At 42.7% G+C, this 20,523-nt stretch overlaps 1 protein-coding gene across 2 annotated transcripts in view; it reads left to right on the top strand.

Moving 5' to 3' along the window:
- The window catches only part of BACH1 (BTB and CNC homology 1, basic leucine zipper transcription factor 1), a 76,510-nt gene that overhangs the window by 50,143 nt on the left and 5,844 nt on the right, over positions 1 to 20,523 (top strand). The window lies entirely within an intron of this gene.

Here is a 20,523-nt window from a genome sequence, read left to right as displayed (position 1 = left end):
GAGCCCTCAATCTTGCTCAGCATTAGAGGTCTCTTACTTACTCTTTTTCAAAAGACTACCAGTTCATTTGTATTCTGAATACAGTGCCCACCACGTTGCACTTGCTTGCTACTTTATTATTAGAGGTACATCATGTACCATAGACCAAAAAATACTAGCACGAATTAAAAATCCTTGTTATTGCATATTGCTCTTTCCTGTACAAGCAGTAGCACAGCTTCACTAGCAGGAACAAAGCATAAAAAATATTTTATTTTTCTTAAGAAAAAAAAGATATAGGACAAAACAGCTTTTTGTTATTTATTATGCCTTTGGGAAGAGAAGTCTAAAGTTCTCTTCCTTAACTGGCAGCACAGTGCTGAGCATTTGAGCCTGGATAGACTCTTTTAGGTAATTGACTATGTAACTACTCTTTCTGGTGTGTTGATAGCAAACTAATTGAAGAAGTTATACATAAAAGCATATATTTTGTCTTATAAATATGACTCCATTTAAATTTTGTTTATGAAAGATCTAGGAAGTTCAAAATATGGCAATGCAAAGGAGAAATGCACACTTGCAATAAATCCTCAAGCATTTTGAGGTATACGTTTGCTATGACTTTTATGATGCACTTAACATTTTCCTTCTGCCCAGCAACAGTTTGTTACAGCCTTTACCACAAGAAAGACTGTCAGTGGGAGGTTATCAGATGCTAGAAGTGCTACTGCTGGAAGATGTCACCTGCAGATATTGCTTAAATTTCTTCCTTTATCTATGTTTTCCTCTTCTATTCACCCTGAAGGAAGACAGAAGATGGACTAAAATTGATTGAGCTAATGAGTTTTGGAAAAAGTGATGAAATATACATTTTCCATAAACCCACAAATGAAAAGCATGCTGGCTACAGTCTAACAGGGGACTCTGAATTTAGAAATGCTTAGATGCAATATTTTTCCTTGATTATCACAGGAGAAAAATCTTACATCTCATCTGTGGCACCTTTCATTATGAAATCTAAGAACTTCTCACAAATATTAATGAGTGAAGCAGTGAAGATTAAATGGTCACTTCAGAGTGACTATTCATCTTTTCTAGGGGGAACATCTGAGGCACCCAAAACCCATAACCCTTGCTCCCATGCAAGGAGACTTTGGCAAGAGTAGGGTTATGATCTAGGTCTCTTGTCACCCAGAGCTACCATCCCTGGTTCCCAGTAAATGTTTTTCATCTTCAAACCTTGGATTGATTCACTGGGCATCTGTGCTGCAAACATCTTTAAGTCTAGTGCCCAGCAGCATCCCAGCCCTACTCAAGAGTGCAACCTTCATCCTTGGAGAGGGTTCCAAGACCCAACCGAGCAAAGCCCTGAGCAGCCTGGTGTGAAGTGGTGGGAAGTAGGACCAGAGTCCTCCCAGGATTACCTGCCACCCAAATCATCCATGATGCTCTGAGAGCTTTGCTGAGCTCCAGAGATGACAGTGGAGACCATCCTGCCAGTGGTGGGTGCAGAGCTGGCTGGGTGCCATGGGCACAAGGTGCCAGTCTCTGCCTTCCCATCTGCACTGCTGCTCTTCTCTCTGGCTGCCTGATTTGGAGGCAAGGTCAAAAAAACCCATATGATGTGACTGCTAAGGCATATTGTCTCATGTACAGTTGTCCTCCAATGGATAGGCATAGTCCAGGGCAGGGCAACATGGGCTGATTTTTCAGCACTGGGCTACATTTACCCTCTGTCCCTAGTTATTGGTCTATAAAAGGCTGATAAATTATACTTGCTTACTTTAGGAATGAAGAGTTATTATTAAATTGCTATATAATGTATCTTTAACGTGTTATTTAAAAAGAAGGGCAGAGATGAGCTCAGAATAAATGCAGGGTAGGAGTGTTTTTTCCATCCCACAAATACTTGTGTTTCTGGCTGCTTTTGCCCTTCAACATCAGAGCCGGCTGAAGTTGAGAAAAAGAGAGCTACCAGCCTCACCATCCCCTGAGCCTGGGGCTTGCCAAGCAGTCTGGTGGTGCCATCTCAAATCCTGCCAGGAAGGGGCCCCCACGGGAAGCCCAACGCTGAAGGCACCCCGCTGATGGCACCTGGACCACAGGTTTATGCCACCCATATACCCGACCAGTGCAGGGGCTCCAGATTGCAGCCCACCCACGGACGGGCACTGAGCCCCCCCAGAAATGAGACCTTGCTGACTGCATGGCAGGAGAACTGGAAGTTGGGCAGGAGTCCCCGGCAGCAGCCAGCTCCCTGCTGGTACCTGGGAAGGAGTTTGAATGTGAACTTAAATCACACGTCCCTGGGCGATGCTGAATGCTGCCTTCCCAGACTACTGGCGACTTTGCAGTAGGGCTGTGTCTCCCATGCAGAAATGACATGATGGACAAGGAAGCCCACCCTGCAGCATTTGGAAGAAAAAGAAGTGGGAGAGCTTCAGTGAAAGGACCGATTTTGATTAGATATATTCATTTTATCTTCTCTTAAAATTACAGATGCTACCAATCTCTGTCTGGTACCACTAATGAAAGATGACTGATCAATTTGCTGAGACTGTGCCCTGGGATGCTGCCATTGTTTGCTATTTGTAGTACTTAGAGCACTAACTTTAGAGGCTTGTATTTTTGACTCACTGAATTTGTAGCTGCATTACAAGTCTCTTCACGTTTTTCCAGTTAAACTAAATGACTATTATTTCCTCCTCCTCCTCCTCCCTCCTCTACCCGACTGTTGTTGTTTAATTAACCATAACGTGCTGCTCTTCAGTGGGTGTTTGTTTATAGCTAGATAAATGTCAGTTATATGCTGTAGTGTACAGTCCTTTAACTGGGAATAGTCAGGTTCTTTTTACTACTAGTACATTTGTGAATAAGAAAACTGCATTAAAATCTATTTTTCTGATTATTTTTCTTAATATTTTAATTACTATTTTAAAAGAAACATGCAGTTCAAATTGGAAGTGAAACATTAATCCCAAACTGAAACCATATGTGATGGGAAAAGAAGATTATATGAATATCTAGTAATATTTTATCAAGAGGTTGAGTTCTCTAGAAATTCAGATCACATCTGCATTTCTTAGCTTTTTATTTTCCATCTTCTCCTTTCTTCTTAAGCCTCTGAGAAAACAAAAGCAAAATAAGTTCATGACCAGGAAAATACAAGGAACACAGATGTAGAGTGATGACTTTGATTTCTGATGCCTGTGCTCAGTTCCTCCAAGGTACATGTAATATATTGAATAACAAAGGATTTACTTTGCCAGAAGTTCCACTGGAGCACTTTTAAAGCTGGTCCCTAAATGTTTTGTAATCATTTCTCCAAAATCATCTTGATTTTAATATCATTTCATATAAGAAATACCTAATTTCACTTTGCATGTGTGGAATGAAGTGGATGGTTAGATATTTGAGGTACAAGATACCATAATATCTGCTCTTTCTTGATCAGGAGGAGTAAAATGGACCAGGGTTGCAGTTTCCTCCCCTCCCTAAATGTACAGACCTGGGACACAAATCCTTGGGGTACAGCTCAATCCAGTGCCTAGAATAAAGACACTCCTGCATAAAGGAAAAAAAAAGAAGAAGAAAAGGAAAAGAAAAAAAAAGAGCGAGAGACAGAGAGGAAGGTTGAAAACCTCGGCAAAGACAGAATGGGATTATAATGGTCTAGGACACTGCACCACGTTTTCCCCTACAGTAAATCAATAGCCTTTCCTTTTCAGGCTGCCCAAAGAGCTGCTGGCAGTCTTGTCTGATCACATATGCTAATCCTGCCTCCTGTGGGCCCCAAAGACTGCTTATGGCCAGGCTGAAAGCTGGGCTGAACGTACAGTCCTAGCCTGAAAAGCACCTCCAGACAGAGTGCCTTTGTCAGTGTAAATTCAAAGCTACATCAGCTCACACTGAGAAGGGCAGTGCGTTTCTGCCCCGCCGGGCAGTTAGGATCAGCCCTGCTGGGAGCACCAGTGGAGGGGAGCTGGCTCCGATGGGGATGTGCCGGGCTGGGGAGGTCGGGTGTGCACCCGAGAACATGGCCGGCACAGGACTGGAGCTGGGAACATCTCAGATCCTGTGCTGTACTGGCAGGGTTGGTAGTTACGACAAGTCATGGATGAAGCACCACCAAGCATAGGGCTTTGCAATGCTACTTTTTTCTTAACTTCTTAAAAAACTGAATTTTCAAGGGTGGGTTTGTTCCTCTTTAGGAATGAAGGTAATGGATATGTCTGCTTATAAGCTTGCAGTCTGTTTCACTGGGTTTTTTTCTATCATCTGACTTGACTTGGCAGGACTGAAGAGCTGAGGAATTTGGGCACCGAAATCAATTTGTCTGAACAAGACATCTCTAATTGTGCTGTAATGCTTATCCAGACCCATTCTCTGTCTTGAAAACACGCTGAGGGCACTTCTACCTTGCTGAACGGCAAGCCGCAGCTGTCACAGTGCTCTACGGTGCTATGGGGCCAGGCTGCCTGGGAGCCGGCTCAGGGACCTCCCTGCTATAATTTTGAAGATATAATTTTGTGTATTTTGCTTAAACATAGCACTGTTCTACTAGTTGTAGACTAAATCTGGAAGATTTATTGCCTGCACTGTCTTACTTGGGACCCTATGTCGAGATTGGATATCTGCGTCTTTTTTGGGCAGAAGGCCCCCAGTCCCCATTTTATCACCAGAAGCCATAGACGCTCACCACAGGAGAGAAATTCCTTTTCTTAAAAACATAAAATTTAAATGGGAGGAAAGCACAGAGAACACCAAAACCAGACGATCATTGCCATCAGATGTCACAGGAAGAAGTCATGACTTGCCCAGTGTCACTTGGAAAGCATGTGGTATAGCTTGCTGTTGAAGCCAAACCTATCATGTGCTTTTCACAATATCCTTTTTCTTTGCCTTTTTTTTTTTTTTTTTCGGTTTCGTTTGCTTACATGGTGGCAATCTGCATGTTTTGAACCTGGAGAGGAAAAGTGTATTTGTGTTTTATCTTTTAACCGTATAGAGCCTGTACAAGCTATTACCTGTACACACATTTATTTTTATTGGTTGTGAAAAGTTTAGCATGTCTCACATTATATTTATAATAGCTGCTGAGAAAGATCATGGACCTAAAACTATATAAAAGGTAGGAGGGCAAGGCATATACACACATTGGCATACAATACACAAGGATTCCCACTGGGAGAGAAATTATGTTTTCTACTGCTTACTTCTGTTGAAGCAAATTACCTCAGGCCAGAAAGAGTTGTTTTTTCCTGCACCATCATTTTTGTTATCACATGAAAAAACTCTTTTGAGAGAAATGAAGTGTCCGCTCTAGTCATTAAGATTTTTGCACCATGAGAATGCGTAGACATAGGCATGTTCATGGCCAGCATATGTGTCTGTGTGATGTGCCTTCATCCAAGAGCGCCCTCTCCAGAGTCAGGCTGTGTTTTTTTATCAAACCCCACCAAGGAACATGGGGCACAATCCAGCTGTGCGGCAGCGTGGCAATGCTGACTTGGTGATGTGCCCATCACCCTGGATGTCCACACGTGTTTCAGGAGTGGGAAATCCTGATGTGCATCTCTGGGGTGTCCTGGGGGTACCCCTGTCCCTGCCCTGGGGTGAGGGTGGTAGTTGGAAGGGGTGTCGGCACTGCCCAGTGCCGGCACCGGCAGAGCCCTCCTGCTGCCGCTGCTGCCCCAGGGCTCAGGAGCTGCAGGTGTTGCTGGAAGCTTTGTCATCAACATCACCTCTGGGTGCTTTTCTTAATGACAGAATAGTAGGACAGTGCGTAGTGATTTCCCCAAGTAACATATATTGGTATGACATTTAATTTGGCAGCTCTGTATGTGACTTTCACAAGCTCTCCTACTCTCTCATCTCCACTGCGGTTTTCGATGCGTTTTTGTCTCTCTAAGACACAGCTTCTTAAGATTTGTGGTCAGATACCGAAACTTAGTGAGCATGCTAAAACTCATTTTTTCCCAGGATTTAAGAATGGCTTCTCCCAAGGCCAGATCCTGAGCTCCCTACCAGTTTTGTTACTTTTAGGAAGATTTTCTTTTTGCTACCTACCGGCAGAGCAGGGGCTGATGAATCTGAATAGACTGTGTCATACACCATATGTGCCATTTTCTCACAAAAAGAACTTTCCACATTTTGTGAGATGAAATGCTACTCTTATCCAAGCTGTTGTTCATGGACATAAAGCCACAAGGAAGATGGGGGAGAGAAGGAATGCTGAAAACATGGAGAAAAACCAGTTCAACGAAAGTAATTGACTCTTCGTAGTCCTGAGATCCCTGCAAAAATACCAAATCAAATGTTAAGATTGTCAGCTGAGATCTTCCTGTTTTTAAAAATATGGTTGGTTAGAGCTTGCCCAGGCATGGATCCATATAGTGTGAACCTGAGCTCTGTCACCTACAGGGAGCAAGCAGCACAAAAGCCACTGCTCTGCATGTCGGAGTTGAGGTGTGAGCAGCAGTGATGGGGAACTTTTCTGGGAAAAAGTACACTTTGTAAAGTAAGCTAAAGCAGCAGGCGGCAGCCTCTCTCCGAGACCTCTGGGCTGTTCTGTAGCTTTTGGTAGGCAGAGTTTGTGCTCAAGCCAGAGCCAGGAACATTGAATTTTTCCACTGGAAAAATGTTGCCCTCTTCTCTGTAAGGTAAAATCCATTTTTTTTGCATGGGGCTTTGAGGTTGGGCAAAGTCATTTTACATTGCCTTTGCCTTTTCATATGTGTGAAGCAAAATATTTTCTGCCCCTTTACAAAGTCAATGCAGCCACCTTTCTTAAATCACTTTAAAAACAAAGCAAAAAATAATTTGGAAGGTTTCTAAATGTCTTTACTTTTTGAAATTTCCTTCCTTATGTTTAACAAAGTTAGAGAAATATTTATTTGAACCCAAAGTGCATTTTTGATGACTAGGCTCTACACAGGAAGGCAGGGAGTGATCCATTAAAGGGATTCACGTGGTAGGGTGAGGAGTGTCACATGAATAGTGTTGACAGATGGGTCTTAGAGAGCCACTGCCTTCTAATATTTGAAGCAGACCTTCAGTCACTGAGTAACATGATCAAATCTGTTTTTTCGCAGCATCTTTGTACCCATAAACAGGAGACATGCCCCTAATTGTGAAGTGTTTTCTCAAATGCTGTTCAATTTTAACATAAAAGACTCCCTATTAATATTTTGGGAGGAGGGGAGGAGAGTTAGTGTTGTTCTGGCTGTCATTAGCTAAGAAAATTAGTCAGGTGGGGCTTGGGAAGAGAGTTAATGTCTTTTATTAGACAAACTGTTACAGCTGGGAAAAGTAAAAATGTTTTCTGGTACACACACTGTCCTTTGCTGAAATGAAAACGGCCAGTTTCAAAGTGAAATACAAGCTGGGAACAATTGCTCTGAGTTTAACTCACCATGTTGATATTTAGGCTGTTTGACAGAGAAACTAAGAAGTAAGGAGTAAGGGAGGACTTTAGTACCAGGAAAGGTGGCTAAGGAAAGAGGAGGAGGAGGAAGGAGTTGACAGTTGTAAAGGGGCTAAGGATTGACTGTGCTGAGCTGTAATATTCTCTGAAATCACAGAGGTAGAGCTGCCTCTAAAGTTACCAAATTCTTTTGTCTTACCAGAAACTACTGAGTTTCATAGTTACTTTGTTTTTTAAAACAGGCTTGGATTTCCTTTTCTTCTATTTTCTGCCTCCCCTCATCTTTCCCTTCACCTCTGTCACACCTTTCAACTACAGCAAGATGAATGATGCCTACACATTCTCCCCAGTTTTTAGAAAAGTTCTCTTCCCCTCTCACCTTTTCCTACCTGCATCTCTTAAAAATTTCTCCATCCTCAGAAAAGGTGTTGGCACAAAAGGAGAAGCTTGGAAGAAAGAAAGAAAGACATTTTTAAATGAAATTTCTTTGAAAATTATATTTTTTAACAGCTGGAAAAATGTTTAATTGAAAAAGCTGGGTTTAAGAACTAAGCTAATGCTGCTACAATTGTAGGAGTAGGGGGTGAAAGAGAAGCACGAGCATGTTTACAGCCACGTATGTGCATAATGACCGTGCATCTCACAGCTGACTTATTGCCATGCTCCAGCATAGATCATGCACATTTGGGGGTAGTATCTTAACTTACCTTTCCTCTGGGCACTGTTCTTTTACTTGTAGGTGAAATTAAAATTATATTGTATAAAGCACACATGAAATGTCTCCCTCAGACTAGCTAGTCTGTTCAAATGTCAGTAGTCTCCCTTAGTCCCTTGCTGCTGCAGAGCTGACCCCAGCAGGTGGGAGCCCAAGGCCGCCCCTGCCACGGAGCAAAGCCCCATGCTGGTGTGACTGCAGCACTGGGGGGCACGTCTTCACGCCATGTGCACACATGCACACACGCACGCTGCCATCACTTACCTTCCTTCTTGGCAGGGGAAGTGGATTCATGTATCAGGTGCATCACTCTGAGCATCCTCGCTCTGGTTTTGTGTATATAGTCTGTCTTGTTGAATGGGTACTTAATAATTTTAAGTAAAGAGGTCTGCTGACTGGTACGATGCTCTTTAGGAGGGATTCATGTACTCCATCACTCCTGAAGAAGGGAGTACTGCTTGGTGTCAATAAGAGTGACAATACACTTTTTTTCAGACTTGTGCTGCTCATGCTGTTTAAAGAAGCATCAGTCTAAACTAGAAGACTTCATCTATGGCTGCAGCATAACTATGCCTGTCTGCATGATATAAAGCCTATACGATACAGACTTTAGCATGTATCTATTATCTTTGGACATGTTAGTTATGCTCTTGTCCTTATTATTTAAGGATTTAAATGAGGAGAAGACAAATGAATTCGGAAATTCCTATGAGACTTTGCTATTCTTGTTTCTTAGCTCTGCCACAGATATCTTATGTGACCTTGATCAAATTACTTAACACCTCTGAAATGGGTTACTCTCTGTAAATTAGTGCAACAGATTTCTCTCTGCTTTCACTTGCAGTTTCTATTTTAAGTGGATGGGAAGTGTCATCTGCTTACTTTGGTTCTATATTTTACTCATGAGCAGTGCTTAGCATAATGTGACCTGACTTCAGCTGAAGCCTTTGGTAGTCTTATACTACTATTAAGACTGGGGACTGGGCAGTTCAGTTTAAATGATGTAGTAAATGATGAGTGCTTGAAAACCTGATATGAGTGACAACTGTGTTTTAATTCTCTTTCAGAAAGTTGTTTTTTTTTTTTAATGCATACCTATCTTAATAAAAATTTGTAAATTCATGCTTCTGCCTAAGCTGGAGCAGTCTGCAGGTTCAAAGTGCCAAATTTCTGAGACGCTGTTATCAATCACAGTCTTTCTGATCTAGCCAAAATAAGACAGAAAATCTAGGACGAATCTCTCTTCCATGAAATTTGTAGACCAGCTTTTCAGCCTCTGAGAGTTTATGGGAAACTGCATGCCTATCAATAATAATTACGCCTGAGACTTCTGTGTAACTGCAGAAATCCACAGTGCCCCATTGGCTATTTTAGGGTCCTTCTTGGGTCATTTGTTGAGTTGCAAAATCACATTTTGTCTCACCTGTTTATATTAGTGGAAAAAACTTCTTTGAAACCTCCACTTTTGTTTCTGCACAAGAGCACTGCAGACTTGTTTGATTTCCTCAGTTGCTCTATAGTGAAGGTCTCAAAGATCAATTTGGTACACAGAGTTAGAGATGGGACGGGCAGGATTTGAGCAAAGGTGAAGAATTCTTGGCTTGTAACAGTTCAAAAACTGGCCATGAAGATGTGATAAGTTTTGCAATCAAAATTAAGGCTGAAATGCCTTCTTTGGGAAAGTGGAGATAGTTGCCTCCATACATTGTTTTTCATAAACAGATTGAGGTTGATGTTATCTTCCTCTGTTCCCATGGACCTTCCTTAGTTTATGGGATTAGATTTCTGACCCAAGCTCCCTATTTATTCTCCTTCATCTGCTATTGATCTAATCAACAGCGACAAAAAAGTCACAATTTCTTTCTTCTTTTTATATCCTAAGGAAAACCCTTAGGAAACCACTAATGTTCCTACTTCTGCCCAGAAGGGGACCACCCTGAGACATTTAGGTTTCTCTTTGATTGGAGGAATTAAAGATCAACATCTGTCAGGAATACATGGATATCTGCAGCTCTACTTTGGTGCAGGGTAACTAAGTGACCTCTCAAGACTCCTTTCAGTTCAATTTTCTGGCCTCCCTATATAGAATTGCAATATGTCTAGAAAGAGTAGAAAAGATCCTGCATATATACATATATATATATATTTCCCAATATTGTGCTCTTTTTTCAATAACACTGGAAAGGTCAGATTTGAAGGGAAAATCTCCATGCAACCTTTAACTACGATGTTGCTGTTGATACATTAATCTTTTACATTTTTTTAAAGATCATGACAAAGCAAAGAGCAGCAGAATAAAAGCAGGTGTACAGCAGTTGCATGAGGAAACTCAGACAGATGTTTCACTAAGAGCAGAAATTTGAGCTCTTACACAGCAGAGAGAGAAATAAAGTCTTACTGTGCAGAAATGCTTCATAGATAGGAAATGTGTATTTCTGCTCGGTATCACCTGGAAGTACATGGAACCACTGAAGTAGGGATAACAGGCTTGAGTCAATAAGTATAAAGCCAAACATGCGGAAGAACAAATGCATACAGATTCTTGTATGCATACAAAGCAGAAATTTCTCTCCTTTCCATCAGTGCTATATGTTATAGTATTTCTTCAGATGGTATAGCTGGGAGTCAGTCTGGCAAGCGCTTCAGATTAGATTGTCCCCATCTGCTTTTTCATCTCAGGGACTAAAGCTAACCTCAAAACACCTCATGCTTCTTTTTCTAGTTTCAAATGAAAAATAATATTTGACGTTAACTATCATGGTAAGTTGCTACCTACAGAGGCGATGATAGATTTCTTAAGTAAATGTAGAATTCCTGTCATTTATTAAAAAAAAACACCAAACCTCACTTTGGTTAAGTTGAATAAACATTGATCATCTATTAATATTAAGAATGATAAATCTTGCTGCTGCTTTGGCTCTGGTTCAGCATCATCATTTATTAACATCTTGAAATAGCACTGTGGAATGGATGATGCTCAGATTTGTACCTGAAGAATCCACCAAAATCTTCCTGCAGAGAACTTAAGAGGTGAGGAAAGCAGAAACAGAAAGGATGCATAGCTATCAGACAAGACTTATGCAGTAAGTTCAACGCCTCATTTTACCCACTTTATATGCATTTTGTATAAATCAAAGGTCACATTTTAAGCCTATGTTAAATCATCAAATAGCTCTTTTCAAAATGTCAGCAATTCATTGCACAAATTGTCTGCCAAATAATAGTTAATCAATTGTAAATGGCATGCAGATTCTCATGTAAACTTTGGGGAAATTGTTAACCTCAGCTAAGTGTAGATAACATTTTTCATGGAAAGTCACTTCATACACTTGCATTGGCTGATTTAGACTGGGTAAGCTCTGATATAAATCATTTCAGAAATGTGGATTATACTGAAAAGTCATATTTGATCTTACTAGCACAACTGTACTCTTTGTAGCTCTAGCCAATAGTTCCTTGCTGTGTAAAATCAGCCTCTCTGCAGATCCATGTCACTGGTTTAGAGAATACATTGGGTCAAACCTTGAAAAATAACATATTTGTGTAATTACCATAACCCTGGATATTTCCGCATTTTTTTGCAAGATGGAGAATGGCAGGTAAGGAGTTGTGTGGGGTTTGTGGTTCTGTCAAAATATAGCCCTTGAGCTCTTAGCAAGACCAGCTCTCCTCTCATTTGCACTGAGATGAGGCGTTCTGTGAACTGCCCCTCTTTCCTCATTCCCTTTCTTATTCCAGCATGTCAGCTCCCTTCTCTGTTTCCGCACCACATCGTCTTTGTCTAGGCTGCTTCCTTTTCACTCAGCGTCAATTTTTTTCATAGCTTGTTCCCCTCACATGCAGGCGTAGAATTTTCTCTTCCCACCCAGCCTCTTCCCTCCTTGATTTTCTCCCCTATTATTTCTGCTGTTGAAGCTGTGTCTCACTTACCCTCTTTTTATATGTCTTTGCCTTTTCCTGCAGATCCTCATTCACGACTGCAGCTTCATTGTCGGTAATTTCCCCTTTTCCTTGCATCTTTTATGCAGCCTAGGTCACTGCTCTTCCGCTGGCATGGCACTTTCGCCTGGTTCCGGGACCAGACCTGCTGGTGGGGGCTTCATGGGGGACTCTGGAACTCCTGTCCCCAGTCACACCATCCTGCAGATGCTCCCCCAGAGGGGCCAAAGCAGCAACCCACCCAGCAATCAGAGAGAGTGCAATTTCAGCCCAGGGCTGGGTAGACATGTAAAGGGAAACCCAGCCACTGACTGCCACAGGGGAGCGGGACAAAGGTTGGATGAGAAGTACAGTGTTAAGCCATCTTTATCCGAGGACCTCATCCCATTGGTTTGCCCGCTATTGGATTTTTCTAAGGGAGAAAACAGACTTCAGAGTATGCTTGTAGCTCACTTACAATTTGGACCACACATTACTTTCTGGTGTGATGGTGGTGCAGCGTGGCATCCCCTTGACTGATATTTTCTGCTCAGCCATGCCGACTCTCCTCACGTCTTCTTTCCCTTTGCAGCTCTGCCCAGCACTTTGCATCTCCACTTCTCAATGGCAAGCTTATTTCTGATCATGTTGAGGAAAACTCCCTTGCCCTCCACTGGGTGTTGGAGTCATAGTATCTTTCCAGTTCATTTTTCCTGCCACCCTTGTGTCCCACTGCTGCACTCTGAACCTCTGCTGTGCTTTAGACTTGCCACTTCTTACCTCTAACTTATGGTCATTAGTTAGTCAACAGCAGGAACCATTTTTATTTCATCCCATTACTCTGCGACATAAGCAGTCGGGATCAAAGTATTTGCTGATGTATGTTATCCATGCTTTCTAGCACTTGAGATACTGATCATCTCCTCCTGTTGGGAATTTACAGCATGCTACAAGCATTGCACTACTGCGTACAACTAAATAAATAGACTACGTTCTGGCTGGGCTCTGTCTGGTTATGTTACGTGCCTCTTCCTTCTCCCTGGTTGGCTCTGCCCTTGGATCGGTCCCCGTTGCCCCCTGCAGAGCCCTGGGGAAGGACATGCGGTGGGGCTGGGGCTGGCGGTCCTGAGCCAAGCCTGGCCCTCGGGCCCACTGGGTGCTGGGAGGCATGGTGCCCAGCTGAGGATATTCAGGTGACGGTGTTTGAGGTACACACCTTGCAGAGGGGATCACTTTGCTTCCATAATGGCATTTTGGAGTGGCAGATATTAACAGGATTAGAAGCCCAGGAGGTCACTGCGTACAGCCATGCTTTAGCAGGGCTGCATGCCATCTGTTCCAAGCCACCACGGGACAGGCAGAAAGCTTGTCTTAGTTGTACGCCAGGCAGTGCTGCCAACTCGGAAACCCTTTATTATGCGAATGGTGTGTTTAGAGACCTTTTGCCTTCCCCAAGGCAGGTTCACATTGACCAAGGCAATCCTAAGAGAGGTCTGGCCTGTTCGGCTTCAAGCCTTTTACATCCTCTCCAGGCAACCTGCTCCCGTGCCTCTGTGTCATTAATGTCCTTCTTTTCGCTAAAGTCTGAATCTGTTCCTTCTTGTCCCTGTGCTGCACACGGGGAATAATATTTTCTCTCTGGAAGAACCTTTTGTGTATTTGAAAATCTTCATCTTTCCCCTCAGCCATTGCAGGACTAAGCAACCTCAGTTCTTTCATCTGCCCACACAGGTGACACTTTTGGACCTCTGGCTGTTGTCACTGCTCTCCCCTAATTTCCACTCCCTTTAATCTCAAAGTGCAGCACCCAGACCTGGGCATGGTACTCCAGCTGGACTCGCCGAAGCAGAGCACACCAGAGAGGTGTCAGCGTGTTCCTTGCACATGCACTGCCATATATCCAGCTTGACATGTTTGCTTTCTCACACAGCAGTATGAACAGCCATTTATAATCGCTTGATCCTCCTGTGAAGGACTGCTGCACACTCATTTGCTCTCTGTCTTGCACACAGGCAGCTGGTTATTCATACGCTAGGGTGGTGCTTTACATTTGTCCTTCCTGAATTGCATCCTACCTGTGTCAGAGGAGCTTTCTGCTCTGGCGAGACCACTTTGCCTTATCATCCTGCCCTCCAGAGTGTTTGTGGATACTCTAAAGTTGGATATTCTGCAAATAAGTGTATTGTCTCCCACCATTCAAAGTATTTATGGAATTGGTGAAATGATACTAAAGCACTGAACGGCTGTTTTGACGTTTTGTTCAGTGTGATACATTTCCAGTGAACTAGTTCCTTGGGATTGTAAAGGTGATGCAACCAGTATTGTATTATTAGATGTATAAACCATTAGGTGTATGACTGAGCTGGTTCTGCAATAACTAAAAATAATTTGTCTGTAAGATTTTGCCTGCTGTGCCACTGTGGCATAAAAAAATTGTTCAGTAATGCCTGTCATCTCACTAGGATAGCGCGGAAGAACTTAAAAATTAATTTCTGGATGTAAGCTTACCATCTTTCTTACAGTCACTGCTTGTGATTTTACAAAACTTTGGATCTGTTACCAGCTACTTCACCTTCAAACTTTTCCATAGAACAGCTGAATATGTCCCATCCAGACAGTCTGTACAACGTAGAAACAATTTATATTTCACTTATCGGACTTAATCGTCCACCTGCCTGAAATCTACTACATTTAAATCCTATGGATGAATTTCAAGTAATTAAAGTTGCTTAAGCCTTGATAGAAATCGGTACTGAGCATGTGTCTATCCTGCAAAATAGAATCAAATGCAGAAACAAACAAGGTAAGCTGGTGCCTCTGCACAATGCAGCACAGCTTAAATATATTAGATCAGGAATTGCCTCCAGTTATGGTGCTAGTATGTTCTCCAGTGGCATAGGCATCTTTGTCCAGTGTTCTCTCAGCGGGTCCGTATCTCCACGGGAAAACACAAGAGCAAAAACCCCTCCAGCCTCACTACCTTCTACTCTGTGCTAGGGAAGTACCCTAAATTGCTGTTACGAATATTTGCTTTCACTATGGCATTTGCTACAGAGGTAGACCACTGTAGGCATGTTTTTCCAACTTTTAATTTTTTAAAAAAATTGTGCACGTGAGGTAGATGTATTGGTGATATGCTGGTAACTGAAAGCAATATAAGTAATTAATATATTCCTCCTGTTGAATGTCTCTTACTTAGCATTAGGTCTCATTAAAATCAATAGAAGGAATACAGAACAGAAGGACATATATTTACTGAATTAAGCCCTTAGATAATTGTCAAATACATCATGCTAGTTAGGAATTGAATTAAAACTATTTTATTTTGATAATGCCAGCTGTCACTAAGTGCTGCTGTCAGGTATTGTCTTCCAAGTCAACTTTTCTTTATAGGAGAGCAAGTCTCGACCATTAAAATACCAGTGTGCTGGCTTTGGGGTGTACAGCTAAGCTCTGTGCAGGTTTGTGGACATGTGGGTACTTTGCATGTTAAGAACAGAAAATGAAAAAGATAATTTAGCCATCAATAGTTGGACAAGTTTTCTGTCTTTAATTAAACAGTCAGATAAAGTTTTATGACTCTATATCAATGGACTATATGAGAGCCTTCTAAATGGATTGCAGCTATTGAGCTCCAGATATGCACTGAAATGAATAGATCACTTAAGACGTCTAGTGGATAGCAAAGATCACCTTGCAGGGTTCAGTCTCTGACTGGGGTAATATTTTTGTATGAAGGTAGGTAATAATTTGGGAAACGTAGGCACAGTGACAGCATGCTGGAAAAGCTTTTCTCAAGCCTCAGAGCATCCCCTAGAGATAGTCAGACTGATTTAATCATCACAGAAAGATTATTTAATCTATCATGAACGAAGGTTTTAATTTTTTAAAGATAAGTAATTTTCTATTTATTTTGAAAGGGAAGCTGGGGAAGCAGAAAACAAGTGTGTCTGTAAAGAAAGCTCCCATTTCTGGGGACTTAATGTGGTGACATCTTTTTGATAAGAGAAGCATCTATCAAACGCATGTGAAACTTGATCCTTGTGCTTTCTCTTTCCTGTCAAAAGAAGTAGAACCACTTAATTTTGTTGTTCTGGTGGAGATGCAGATTCATGGGTGTGCACAATGTTTGTTAAAAATAAATGGCAGCCTACTCAACACCTCCAAGTGTGAAATCCTCTGGAAGGATTTGCAGGATGCAGATGTTCTCCCCATCCCTCTGCCCTGGCCGTGGGGGACTGATACCCAGCCTCTGCCTTCTGAGCAGGCCATTAATCTGACAGGCAATCTGATTGAATGAAATGGGGTAAATCCCTGTTGGATAACAAAATGCTAGATTAGCAGTTAGAAAACCTTGTGATTAGAGAGATTAACTGCTAAAGACATCATTCTTTCAGATGTAAAGCCTCCATTTTCATTTAGAGCTGGTAGTCCCTGAAAAACTACTGCACTAGCAACTGGGAAACTGTAAACGTGCTGACCTGCAGAAGGGTGATTGAAGCTTAAGATGTCTTTGGTAGCTGTATTTCTTGCTGTTTGCTTGTTAGGCAACCCATTTTTCTTTCTCTGGACATTTAAGTCTTTGCATTCTCAAAGATGCTGTTTCCTTTGAAGAAAAGGGGATTCGGTGCTAGCTACAACAAGGAGCAAAAGTGCCTCTCTTTGGCTTTATCATTTCATTAGGTATGGGACAAGAGCTTTTAAGGAAGGATGTGGCCATAAAGATCAAAGGGTTCCCCACAATTTTGTGAGTTGCCTGCTGGAAATCTATCACTGGATGTTAAAGGTTACAGTAGCCTCCTCCAGTGGCACTTGCAAAAGCTGTAATTTAAAAAATAATTGTTGAAATATGATACATGTTTTAATAGGCACTGTTAAATTAGTTGACTGGTTTAATTCAGTATAGACATGATATTTGTTTTTTGCTTTGAGATGGCAAGCAGGAGCCTTAGAAAACATACTATAAATATTTTTGCAAACATTTCTGCATCTCTTTCCAAGTGCCAGGTGAGAGTTCAGCACTTGACTGCTCTAAGCACATGTGCATAAAACCTGAAAATGTGATAACTACTAAATGAAAGGGAAATATTAATATTTTGTAGAAAGGTGAACTGAAAGCTTTTGGGGATACCTGTGTTTATACCAAGCTCCCTTTTTCTACAGAATAAAGATGATTAAAAAATGAGAACAGGGAATGTAGAACAGGAAAAAAAACTTCATAGAGGATATATTAGGGATACATTTAACAGACAGCATTAAATGTGATTTCTCATGTTTCTCCCTTTCCAGAGACATGATAGGTAAGTAATTAGCATTAAGTTAAATCACACTCAGGCATGTCATTTTGGGGTAAAAAAACCCCACAACAACCTTGACTTAAGCAACTGCTTTTGAATATTCTGCTAGGACCTAACTGTATCTTTGCGCTTCTAAATTCTTTAAACAACACAGCTCATACTTGACTTAACAGAGACTTTTGCTAGATAGCCTTCCATGGCTCACTCCCACTGAAACCAAGACATCTTTGCCCCTACACAGACAGGAAGAGTTGAGGGTTCAGGTGGTGTGACTAAAGCACTCTGGACATCCCTCACAGCAGTCTCTCTAGTCAGTATTTTCAGCAGCATGGTGCTGTGTGCATGAGTAAAAGCCTGTGGTGAGAAGTTTCAACTCCATGTGTGGATAATTCATTAAAAATTTTCCGCTGTCGCTGCTTGGGAACTAAGGAGCTCATGACCACCTTGCCAGAGCAAAACTTTACAAGTCTTTACCATCTCCATTGCTAACCTGCAACAAAGAGGAACAAGTCTCCCCGTACATGGCTTTTCTCCCTTTAGTTGTGCTAGTTTGCTACACCCCTTCACACAGTTAAAACACGATCCACAAGTGCTCTCATCTGGTCCTGTCTCACCAGTTTTTGAGATCAGAATATTTCCTTAGTGTTGTCGTTTCCAGGAAGAGATGTTAGGCAGCTCTAGGATGGCAATCTGGATTTGTTCTTAGGATATCCTTAGAAATCACTTGAAAACATCTTAACACTTTTGCAGCAGGATTGGTTTTTCTCACAATTTTCAGAAATAAGGGAATATTTTTGCTGCAGGAATGTGCTTTTCAGCAGAAAACTAAGCACCAAAACCACCCCCCACCACTCCCCCCGATATGGCAGCTTTGCATGCTATTGCTTTGTAGAAAACCCAATGCTGGGGGAGAAAAAAAAATCTAGGCCTCTTACAATGTCTCCTTTACTATATATTTTATAACTAGCAGAGTCTGATGTCAGTTGTGGGCAGAACCCAAAGGAGATAAAATGGGTCAACTGATGAGTAATTGGGTTATTTGAACCAATTACTGCTCTGAATGATGACTCACCAGGCTGGAGCTCATTTGGAAGTTCAGAATAGCGCGGACCCAGTAACCTTGTAAGTGTTCCTTACCCTATCCCTCTGCAAAGCTCAGTAGCATCCCAGCTTTTAGCACTTTACCCATCCCTGCAATTCTCCTTGCAGTTTTCAAGGTGAAGAGTCCTCCCTGCTGTAAGTGTTCTGGGGCTATTAATAACAAAATCCCTATTTCTGTAACAGATGCTCAAGTGCACTTGTGGGTGGAGGTGCTACAGATGCAGAGCTGTCACTGCAGCCTCCCCCCACACGTTTGGCTGCCCAGGTGTTGTGTGCCTGCAGCTTCCAGCATAGCATTGCTCTAAAATATGGGAAACTTCCACAATCGGACCTGCCCTTCTCCCTCTCTGATGAATTCTGCCCCCTGTCCATCAGTCCAGGTTGAGCCCCGAGGATACACAAGACTGCATGGAGAGAGGCACAGCTGCCCTGGTCTGGCAGGGAATTGAAGCAAGGAGTGAGACCTCCTTGGAGATTCCCAGCAGTGCTTCCCCCATGGCCACAGGCTCAGCCCTTCCCCAGAGTTCCTGGGAGCACCCCTGGGACAGCCAGAACTCAGACCTTTCCCAAGGGTGACACCTACTTCTTGATGGTCTGCTCAGTAGGACACCCAAGGTCATACTTGTCCTGGTTTCAGCTGGGATAGAGTTAACTATCTAGAGTCTTCCTAGTAGCTGGTACAGTGCTATGTTTTGAGTTCAGTATGAGAAGAATGTTGATAACACTGATGTTTTCAGTTGTTGCTAAGTAGTGTTTAGTCTAAACTCAAGGATTTTTCAGCTTCTCATGCCCAGCCAGCGAGAAAGCTGGAGGGGCACAAGAATTTGGCACAGGACACAGCCAGGGCACCTGACCAAAGGGGTATTCCATACCATGGGACGTCACATCTAGTATAGGAACTGGGGGGAGTGGGGGTGGCGTGTTGCTGCTCAGGGACTAACTGGGTGTTGATCGGTGAGTGGTGGGCAATTGCATTGTGCATCACTCATATATGCCAATCCTTTTGTTATTACTGTTGTCATTTTATTAGTGTTATCATTATTAGTTTCTTCTTTTCTGTTCTATTAAACCGTTCTTATCTCAACCTACGAGTTTTACTTCTTTTCCCAATTTTCTCCCCCATCCCACTGCGCGGTGGGGGGGAAGTGAGTGAGCAGCTGCGTGGTGCTTAGTTGCTGGCTGGGGTTAAACCACGACAGGGTACCACATGCACTTCTAGCAACAGAAAGCCACGTAAGATCTGCCTTTTGGTGGTGGGAGACACGCTGTGTGCTGAAGCAGGACGGTTGTGGACTGGGGGAGTTCTTGTGGGCAAGGCCATCCCTGTCCTTGCTCCTAGGAAGGAAGGAGATGGGGGATTGCCCTGAGGAAGGAAAAGTGGATTGCAGACATATGGCTGTCCCCAAATCCTAACAGCACAGCAATCCAGGGGGGGAGGGGGGGAGCTTGGCAGCTGGCCATGCTTGCCTGGGGGGTGAACGTATTTCCCCCCTCAGGCGGCTCAGGATGGGGGAACCAGAAAGGACACCAGCAGTCACTTACTTTCCAGCTGCAGTTTGTATAAAGCCAGTTTGCTGATTGCACTTCCCTGAAGTTGGTAAGGTTTCTGGGTGCCATCCCCTCGGAAGGCCTCTGTGCTGAGCTATGCTAAGGAAGGGAGAGCTCCAGGCTTCATAGGAGTCCAGGTCTTGGAAAATGTATCTAAGCTCCACTTTGCTTTTGAAAGCCTTGGCTAAAGGTGTGTACCACACCACACAAGGCAGGTCTAGCTGAAGCAAAAAGCCTAGCAGCTTCTAAACAGCACCTTACCCAAAACCACCAGAGAGTTTAGAAGTATTATGGGCTGCTGCACGCTTTTATGCATTTCAGAGCAAATGAGCACAGCGTTATCTGGTTCAGGTGCTTCTGTAATTGTGATTCATTAGGCTAACCACCCCGCTGGGTGGCTAGCACCTGTGTGCTCCTGCCGGGCTGGTGTCAGTGCTCTCAGCTGTGATAGGAAACATATGGCTGTACTGGCTGGTTCCAGATTTTTCCCTCCTTTTGTAGTCAATTTGTGATCTATTTGTTGGCCTCTGCAGCATTGA

The sequence above is a fragment of the Haliaeetus leucocephalus genome, unplaced genomic scaffold, assembly GCF_000737465.1.
Source record: "Haliaeetus leucocephalus isolate CR32 unplaced genomic scaffold, Haliaeetus_leucocephalus-4.0 Scaffold93, whole genome shotgun sequence".
NCBI lineage: Eukaryota > Metazoa > Chordata > Aves > Accipitriformes > Accipitridae > Haliaeetus > Haliaeetus leucocephalus.
This window is presented reverse-complemented; position numbering and strand designations above follow the sequence as displayed.